Below are 10,435 nucleotides of genomic sequence, written 5' to 3' on the forward strand. Positions count from 1 at the left end.
TTGCCTACGGATAGAGCATGTCTGAATATTATTATTTTTGGTCGGATCAATACTTGTAATTATTTTTTTTACGGGAATCATATGAGAGCCCAGTTCTTTTGCTAGAATCTGAGGATTCTCCCAGAATCCGACCCCTACTCAGTTTCTCCCAGAATCTTTGAGCCCCATTTGTTTTACAATCCTATCTAATTAGGGTCTAATTAGATAGGATTGTAAAACAAATGGGGCTCAAAGATTCTGGGAGAAGCTGGGTAGGGGTCGGATTCTGGGAGAATCCCTAGATTCTGACAAAAGAACTGGGCCGAAATATGAAAGGCATTGTTTTCGTCAGTACAACTCCATCCAATATTAGGGGCTGTTTGAATCCGGGCCAATGCTTACCATACCAAAAATTTGGCGTTGACTGATTATATGGGCCAACTTTGGTTTGAAGCCCACACCAATATTTTGGTCGCTAGTTTTAGTTTTGCGCCCATGGCAGGGGTGGCGGATTCGTCCGCCAAACTATTGGCTCGCCCTGAGTTGGCAGGCCCATCATGGGTGAAATCCAAACAACCCCTTAGTGAACATGCTTAAAGTTCTCAACCAACGTGCATACTCCCTCCGTTCCAAATTACTCGTCTCAGAAATGGATGTATCTAAAACTAAAATACATCTAGATACATCCATACCTGCGACAAGTAATTCGGAACGGAGGGAGTACCTTTTAGTCAATAGTGCACAATTTGACAATGAATCACGTGCTAGAAAAACAAAAGGTAGGCTGTCTGGGGAAGTGACCTAATATCAGCATCAAAAATAAAAAAATTACCATAAAAGACAATACCGTGATCACGATGTTGCTTTTTGCACAGGATCAATGACGACTAACCTTGTTTTCCTTTGGTTATTGTACGCACACAATTTGATGTAGAGGAACTCTTGGTTGGGCAATATACAGTGTAATGTGTGTAGTCAAACAAAACTTGTGTTCTTTTTGGCCCGTGGCACAAAAATTGCATTATCAGCAAAAGGGGCTCGCTTCCACGGATTTTGTGTTGGCACCAAAAGCCAAGCAAGTTTCCGTACAAATATTTCTAGTATACCGTAAGTCAGTGTATCTGAATCTGTGAAATTAACTACCATGAAACCAAGCTAACGAAAAGGAGTAAAGATAACAATCAAGGTGGAGATGCTATGTCAGAAGCTGACACCTTAGTTACTTGACAGGTACTAGAGTACTTGATAGGCAGCGACGGGAGGTTGGTTAAGCCAACAGGAGTGCTATCGCGGCTACGTCCAAAGGGAAAGTGGATAAACAGCATGTTAATGAGCTTGAGTCATGGCAAGCTCTTTGTAAACTTTTAGTATGCTCTAGAATTTCCTAATTGCGTACACCTAATGATAATCTGGAAACCACTGTATGAATGTTCTAGAACCAGTCGCATTAAAGATCTCTACCAGGATATTTAAAGACACAGACAAACATATATAGACACAAATTATTTCGAGATAGCATGTCATTTGTGCTTTTTTATTTTGTCTCATTTACATGGATTGGGTTTGAATATCTATTTAAGGTGCATTGTACCGAAGAAACGAATATACCTTTCATATAAAATAAGTCAAAATTGACATTATGATTGTGTTTTTTGAAAACAAGATAATACAAATGTATCATAAAGAATATTATTATCAAAATCTAACATTATCGTCATCTGGTTCATTGTGTAACTAATACACTATATAATGTTATGCTTTAATAAAAGTGAGTTATAAATAAGTTAAAATTTAGTATATATACATTTAATTCCATTTTGCGGGTCAAAATTTGACTGGAAAATGCTCCCTCTATGTCATTTTTTATTAAACAGTTCTGGTTTGCAATTCACTAAGAACTCGGATCAAATATTAGAAAATGTGGAAGTGATTATATTCATGAAATATCTGAAAAATTAAAGGACGTGTCTACCGAGCAGCCGTTGGCTCGGTAGCACTCCAGGGCAGTCTTTTTCTTTTTAGTATATTTCTGTCCTAATCAAATAGATTAGGAATATTCTGTCCTTCTAAAATAAAATGCCAAAGACCATGCACGTGATTAGACAAAATTTTAAAACAGGTATGAACGCACTTTATTTGGATTTCAAAATTTTAGAAAAGTCATAAATTTTAAACTGAACATCGGAATTAAGATCCGCTTTCACCGTTGGAATCCTCGTGACATGCTCTTCAAAAGTAGATCCCGCATGAGTATGTTTTGACAAACATTTTTTTGTACAATTTTGTCCCCGTTTTGTGCAACTGTCTAGTTGTCGATGTGCAACTACATAATAGTCGACGTGCAACTTCCTCTACCCATGGACGTGTCGTTTTCACTGATGGTACCTCGCCCCAAACTACCCACTATCAACTGAGATGTGCAACTTCGTCTACTGCCCCAACCATCTGCCTGATAATCGATGTGCAACTTTTCCCCTCTGGTTGGAAGTGTAATTTTCATTGTTTGCTGCCATGGCTAACTGCCTAGCAATGGATGTGCAACTTCAGATACTACCCCGGCCAGCTGCCTAACAGCGGATGTGCAACTTTTTCCCGTACCCCATGGCACTACGGGAAACAGAAGATTTGTCGTCAGCATTTCGTTGGGGTAGACGGCAAAGAAAGGGTTTGCCATCATCAGCAGACGACAAAGAATAACTGACGACAAAGACAGATTTGCTGTCTGCGATTTTTATTACAGACGGTAAAGACTTACTTTGCCGTCTACGTTTTTATTACATACGGCAAACACTTACTTTACCATCTGTAGAAAGAACCGCAGACGGCAATTTGCCGTCTGTAATAAAAATCGCAGACGACAAAGAGATACTTTGCCGTTTGTAATTAAAACCGCAGACGACAAAGAAGAAACACACCTGGCGGATCGATCTCCTGGATCGATGAGGTGGCACAATCGATACCACACGTCTCCCTGATCTCTCCCCCACGCGGCCAGGCCCCCACCATGTTCTATCTTCCACACCCCTCACCACGTTCTCTCTCCCAACCGGCCCCACCTACTTCTCTTTCCCACACCCCGGTGTGTAGTTTTCATTGCTAGCACCTCGTCCCACCCACCTCAACTAGTGAGTTGTGCAACTTTAGGGTGACGTCTATAGACAACTTTTTTCTACCCTCATGGTCTAATGGATGTACAATTTTTTCACCATCCAACAAATCCCTGCCAGTGAGATGTGCAAATTTATCTGTTACCCAGGCCAACTGCAAGCAGACTATGTGTAACTTCGCTTTTTACCCCTGCCAACTAAAACTACATTTCCACAAGTAGCGAAGGGAAGGAGTTGCACATCCACTACTAGCAAGTTAGTGAAACAACAGACTAAGTTCGACATATAGCTGGTAGGGTAGGTCGAGCATGGTGTGCCAGTAGTGAAAAACTACATCATCCACGAGTAGAGAGGAGAGGGTTGCACGTCGACTACTAGGTAGTTGGCCGAGGTAGTAGACTAGTTGCACAACATACAAAGTTTGATGTCATGGTTGCTTGGTTGCAATATCATAAGAATTTGGATCATGCAGCAGCAAACTTGGTTTACAAAAAAATTGCACAATCCAGTACTAAAGTTGTGCCATGTAGTAATAGAGTTGCACAATATAGCACCAAAGTTGGCATAAAAAATCCGTCAAAACATACCCATGTGAGATCTAGTTTCAAAAATCTTGTCGCGGGGATTCCAGCAGTGAAAACTGATCTGAATTCTGAAAAACAGTTTAAAAGATATGACTTTTTAAAAATTTGAAAACCCGAATAAATGGACATGCGCATCCATCTGACAAGGGAATAAATGCGGTGTCTTTCCCATGTGACCATCCCATTAGTACATGCCATGTCACAAATAAAGACAAAATTTAGACCACAAGATTACATGCATGCCTGTGTAAGACCGGCCGCTCGTTTCTTCTGATTAGTGTGTACACACTTTTTAGAATTTAGGCCAATTAAATGACCAATCTATTAAGACCCTAGTTGGTGTGTATCACTGACGGACCCGATACCTCTTGTTGACTATCTAACTATTTCTTAATTTTTTGACCTATATTTGGTCATAAATTTGCAAACAAAATCTTGAACAAATTCGAGAAATGGAGTTGTGTAAGAGCTTTACTCATAAGCCACAGGTTTTTTTAACAAAATTTCATGGATTTGGCCCAGTTAGTCCAAGACCTTTTCGACATCATCCGGGGCAACAAAGATGTTGATGGGTTGGGTCTATGGTCCATTGGGCTGTTTTCATTTCGTTGAATCCTAAACTTGTCTACCTACGGATACAACTCAAGCAACCCTCATTCCATCTAGGTTCAGACCCCAAGATTTTTTTAACATCTAATGCACTAAGCACAAAAAGATCCCCAAAACAGGTGAAAATTTATTTATTTAAAAATGGTGCTATGATGGATTTATTTATACAAAAATAATTAAATTAATTATTTACAATGCAAATATGCTATCTTTGGCTCTACAAGTTTGGCCATGTGAGCATTTTATATTTTGCTTACATTTTTTTTTCTTATAGTAAACATCTTGCTTAATTACTAACATGAAATAGTTTTTTAATGATGAAAACTTCCACACCATGATGTTACAAAACTACACATCTCACTACTCAAGTATGAAGAACTATATATTCCCAAGCGTATACGAAAATTTGCAAGTGCGGACGAGCTCGCACGCTCTCGGACTCGCCAGGCGCTCGTTTCCTTCGGGATATGAGCTGCGTCAGGTATTGTCGGGCGTATATATAGATCCTTATTTTTCGGCCATATGGGTGGTGGCAGACCCTCGTGCATAACGGACGGCCGTTTGCTGGACCGATCTGTGCCATTGGTCACGTTTTACATGCAAGACGGTACGTAACGGGCGACCTGTGAACGTCTGCAACTGCGACTGGGGCACACCAGGTAGCTGCGAAATAAATAATAGTAGTTCTTGCTAGATTAGACCATATCGAAGTCATACGACACAAACAGAGACTCGATGTCCGTCACATATCAGGCTAATACTCTTGCCATGCGATTGAGACACACACATTCACAGGTACTGGAACGAGATACACTTTTTCGTGTGTGTAGAGCTAGCTAGCTACTCCATCCATGCAGCTTGATTGATTTACACTTTTTCGTGTGTCTAGAGCTAGCTAGCTACTCCATCCATGCAGCTTGATTGATTTACAATTTTTCGTGTGTGTAGAGCTAGCTAGCTACTCCATCCATGCAGCTTGATTGATTGTAGTACGAGCAGCTTGCTGCTTGCTGCTAAATATCAATGAAAAAAATAACGCGCTACAGAAAATAGCGTGGCCCCTGAAAATATGCTATTAGCATGCTATAGCGCGCTATAGCGTGCTATTAGCGAGGCATTATACATTGATTTATTTAGCGAGACAATTCTCTATATGCTATAGCGTTCTATTAGCGGTGTTATAGCGCTCTATTTTTTTCAATGCTAAATATGCACGGAATGAATTCTTGCTTGCGGCTGCATTAGATGGGTTCGCCGGCTGCTTGCCGCATCTGTTGGCAGTAGATGGATTCACCGGCGGCTTGCTGATGCATCTTCACAGAATGTCTCGTGCTGTTGCACGCAACTGCCAAGACGATGAGTCAACGGCCGTCGATGAGCCAAGCTGCCAAAGGATGGAAGGAGCAACATATGTTGGAATACCATGTAATTTTGTTGTTGGTTTTTTCTCAACAACAAAGAAACTGTGCTTTTAGATTGAAAATCTCCCTGATTGCTCGCCATGCTCCGCCACTGGTTCCATGGGCTAGATGTGGTACTTACAGGTGTTGGGAGCAGTCTTGAGCATGACACCAACCCACTGTCAGCACTGTGTTTCAATTTGTGATGTTGATCAGTACTAGAAAACTGCCTGTTGAGCACGGAAATGGAATCCAGAACAAAAACACTAGGGAATACCTGCTGCAGCTGGGATGTACCCCAGAGTTGTATGTCCATGAAAAAGTAGCAACACGCTAGTCCGGAAAGAATTCACAAAGACATCGGCATATGCTGTGCAGAATAAGCTTGCTGGTCCGGGTGTGCTTCTTTATCATTTGCCTACGGATAGAGCATGTCTGAATATTATTATTTTTGGTCGGATCAATACTTGTAATTATTTTTTTTACGGGAATCATATGAGAGCCCAGTTCTTTTGCTAGAATCTGAGGATTCTCCCAGAATCCGACCCCTACTCAGTTTCTCCCAGAATCTTTGAGCCCCATTTGTTTTACAATCCTATCTAATTAGGGTCTAATTAGATAGGATTGTAAAACAAATGGGGCTCAAAGATTCTGGGAGAAGCTGGGTAGGGGTCGGATTCTGGGAGAATCCCTAGATTCTGACAAAAGAACTGGGCCGAAATATGAAAGGCATTGTTTTCGTCAGTACAACTCCATCCAATATTAGGGGCTGTTTGAATCCGGGCCAATGCTTACCATACCAAAAATTTGGCGTTGACTGATTATATGGGCCAACTTTGGTTTGAAGCCCACACCAATATTTTGGTCGCTAGTTTTAGTTTTGCGCCCATGGCAGGGGTGGCGGATTCGTCCGCCAAACTATTGGCTCGCCCTGAGTTGGCAGGCCCATCATGGGTGAAATCCAAACAACCCCTTAGTGAACATGCTTAAAGTTCTCAACCAACGTGCATACTCCCTCCGTTCCAAATTACTCGTCTCAGAAATGGATGTATCTAAAACTAAAATACATCTAGATACATCCATACCTGCGACAAGTAATTCGGAACGGAGGGAGTACCTTTTAGTCAATAGTGCACAATTTGACAATGAAAAATCACGTGCTAGAAAAACAAAAGGTAGGCTGTCTGGGGAAGTGACCTAATATCAGCATCAAAAATAAAAAAATTACCATAAAAGACAATACCGTGATCACGATGTTGCTTTTTGCACAGGATCAATGACGACTAACCTTGTTTTCCTTTGGTTATTGTACGCACACAATTTGATGTAGAGGAACTCTTGGTTGGGCAATATACAGTGTAATGTGTGTAGTCAAACAAAACTTGTGTTCTTTTTGGCCCGTGGCACAAAAATTGCATTATCAGCAAAAGGGGCTCGCTTCCACGGATTTTGTGTTGGCACCAAAAGCCAAGCAAGTTTCCGTACAAATATTTCTAGTATACCGTAAGTCAGTGTATCTGAATCTGTGAAATTAACTACCATGAAACCAAGCTAACGAAAAGGAGTAAAGATAACAATCAAGGTGGAGATGCTATGTCAGAAGCTGACACCTTAGTTACTTGACAGGTACTAGAGTACTTGATAGGCAGCGACGGGAGGTTGGTTAAGCCAACAGGAGTGCTATCGCGGCTACGTCCAAAGGGAAAGTGGATAAACAGCATGTTAATGAGCTTGAGTCATGGCAAGCTCTTTGTAAACTTTTAGTATGCTCTAGAATTTCCTAATTGCGTACACCTAATGATAATCTGGAAACCACTGTATGAATGTTCTAGAACCAGTCGCATTAAAGATCTCTACCAGGATATTTAAAGACACAGACAAACATATATAGACACAAATTATTTCGAGATAGCATGTCATTTGTGCTTTTTTATTTTGTCTCATTTACATGGATTGGGTTTGAATATCTATTTAAGGTGCATTGTACCGAAGAAACGAATATACCTTTCATATAAAATAAGTCAAAATTGACATTATGATTGTGTTTTTTGAAAACAAGATAATACAAATGTATCATAAAGAATATTATTATCAAAATCTAACATTATCGTCATCTGGTTCATTGTGTAACTAACTACACTATATAATGTTATGCTTTAATAAAAGTGAGTTATAAATAAGTTAAAATTTAGTATATATACATTTAATTCCATTTTGCGGGTCAAAATTTGACTGGAAAATGCTCCCTCTATGTCATTTTTTATTAAACAGTTCTGGTTTGCAATTCACTAAGAACTCGGATCAAATATTAGAAAATGTGGAAGTGATTATATTCATGAAATATCTGAAAAATTAAAGGACGTGTCTACCGAGCAGCCGTTGGCTCGGTAGCACTCCGGGGCAGTCTTTTTCTTTTTAGTATATTTCTGTCCTAATCAAATAGATTAGGAATATTCTGTCCTTCTAAAATAAAATGCCAAAGACCATGCACGTGATTAGACAAAATTTTAAAACAGGTATGAACGCACTTTATTTGGATTTCAAAATTTTAGAAAAGTCATAAATTTTAAACTGAACATCGGAATTAAGATCCGCTTTCACCGTTGGAATCCTCGTGACATGCTCTTCAAAAGTAGATCCCGCATGAGTATGTTTTGACAAACATTTTTTTGTACAATTTTGTCCCCGTTTTGTGCAACTGTCTAGTTGTCGATGTGCAACTACATAATAGTCGACGTGCAACTTCCTCTACCCATGGACGTGTCGTTTTCACTGATGGTACCTCGCCCCAAACTACCCACTATCAACTGAGATGTGCAACTTCGTCTACTGCCCCAACCATCTGCCTGATAGTCGATGTGCAACTTTTCCCCTCTGGTTGGAAGTGTAATTTTCATTGTTTGCTGCCATGGCTAACTGCCTAGCAATGGATGTGCAACTTCAGATACTACCCCGGCCAGCTGCCTAACAGCGGATGTGCAACTTTTTCCCGTACCCCATGGCACTACGGGAAACAGAAGATTTGTCGTCAGCATTTCGTTGGGGTAGACGGCAAAGAAAGGGTTTGCCATCATCAGCAGACGACAAAGAATAACTGACGACAAAGACAGATTTGCTGTCTGCGATTTTTATTACAGACGGCAAAGACTTACTTTGCCGTCTACGTTTTTATTACATACGGCAAACACTTACTTTACCATCTGTAGAAAGAACCGCAGACGGCAATTTGCCGTCTGTAATAAAAATCGCAGACGACAAAGAGATACTTTGCCGTTTGTAATTAAAACCGCAGACGACAAAGAAGAAACACACCTGGCGGATCGATCTCCTGGATCGATGAGGTGGCACAATCGATACCACACGTCTCCCTGATCTCTCCCCCACGCGGCCAGGCCCCCACCATGTTCTATCTTCCACACCCCTCACCACGTTCTCTCTCCCAACCGGCCCCACCTACTTCTCTTTCCCACACCCCGGTGTGTAGTTTTCATTGCTAGCACCTCGTCCCACCCACCTCAACTAGTGAGTTGTGCAACTTTAGGGTGACGTCTATAGACAACTTTTTTCTACCCTCATGGTCTCATGGATGTACAATTTTTTCACCATCCAACAAATCCCTGCCAGTGAGATGTGCAAATTTATCTGTTACCCAGGCCAACTGCAAGCAGACTATGTGTAACTTCGCTTTTTACCCCTGCCAACTAAAACTACATTTCCACAAGTAGCGAAGGGAAGGAGTTGCACATCGACTACTAGCAAGTTAGTGAAACAACAGACTAAGTTCGACATATAGCTGGTAGGGTAGGTCGAGCATGGTGTGCCAGTAGTGAAAAACTACATCATCCACGAGTAGAGAGGAGAGGGTTGCACGTCGACTACTAGGTAGTTGGCCGAGGTAGTAGACTAGTTGCACAACATACAAAGTTTGATGTCATGGTTGCTTGGTTGCAATATCATAAGAATTTGGATCATGCAGCAGCAAACTTGGTTTACAAAAAAATTGCACAATCCAGTACTAAAGTTGCGCCATGTAGTAATAGAGTTGCACAATATAGCACCAAAGTTGGCATAAAAAATCCGTCAAAACATACCCATGTGAGATCTAGTTTCAAAAATCTCGTCGCGGGGATTCCAGCAGTGAAAACTGATCTGAATTCTGAAAAACAGTTTAAAAGATATGACTTTTTAAAAATTTGAAAACCCGAATAAATGGACATGCGCATCCATCTGACAAGGGAATAAATGCGGTGTCTTTCCCATGTGACCATCCCATTAGTACATGCCATGTCACAAATAAAGACAAAATTTAGACCACAAGATTACATGCATGCCTGTGTAAGACCGGCCGCTCGTTTCTTCTGATTAGTGTGTACACACTTTTTAGAATTTAGGCCAATTAAATGACCAATCTATTAAGACCCTAGTTGGTGTGTATCACTGACGGACCCGATACCTCTTGTTGACTATCTAACTATTTCTTAATTTTTGACCTATATTTGGTCATAAATTTGCAAACAAAATCTTGAACAAATTCGAGAAATGGAGTTGTGTAAGAGCTTTACTCATAAGCCACAGGTTTTTTTAACAAAATTTCATGGATTTGGCCCAGTTAGTCCAAGACCTTTTCGACATCATCCGGGGCAACAAAGATGTTGATGGGTTGGGTCTATGGTCCATTGGGCTGTTTTCATTTCGTTGAATCCTAAACTTGTCTACCTACGGATACAACTCAAGCAACCCTCATTCCATCTAGGTT

This window comes from Triticum aestivum, chromosome 6D (assembly GCF_018294505.1).
Source record: "Triticum aestivum cultivar Chinese Spring chromosome 6D, IWGSC CS RefSeq v2.1, whole genome shotgun sequence".
Taxonomy (NCBI): Eukaryota; Viridiplantae; Streptophyta; class Magnoliopsida; order Poales; family Poaceae; genus Triticum; species Triticum aestivum.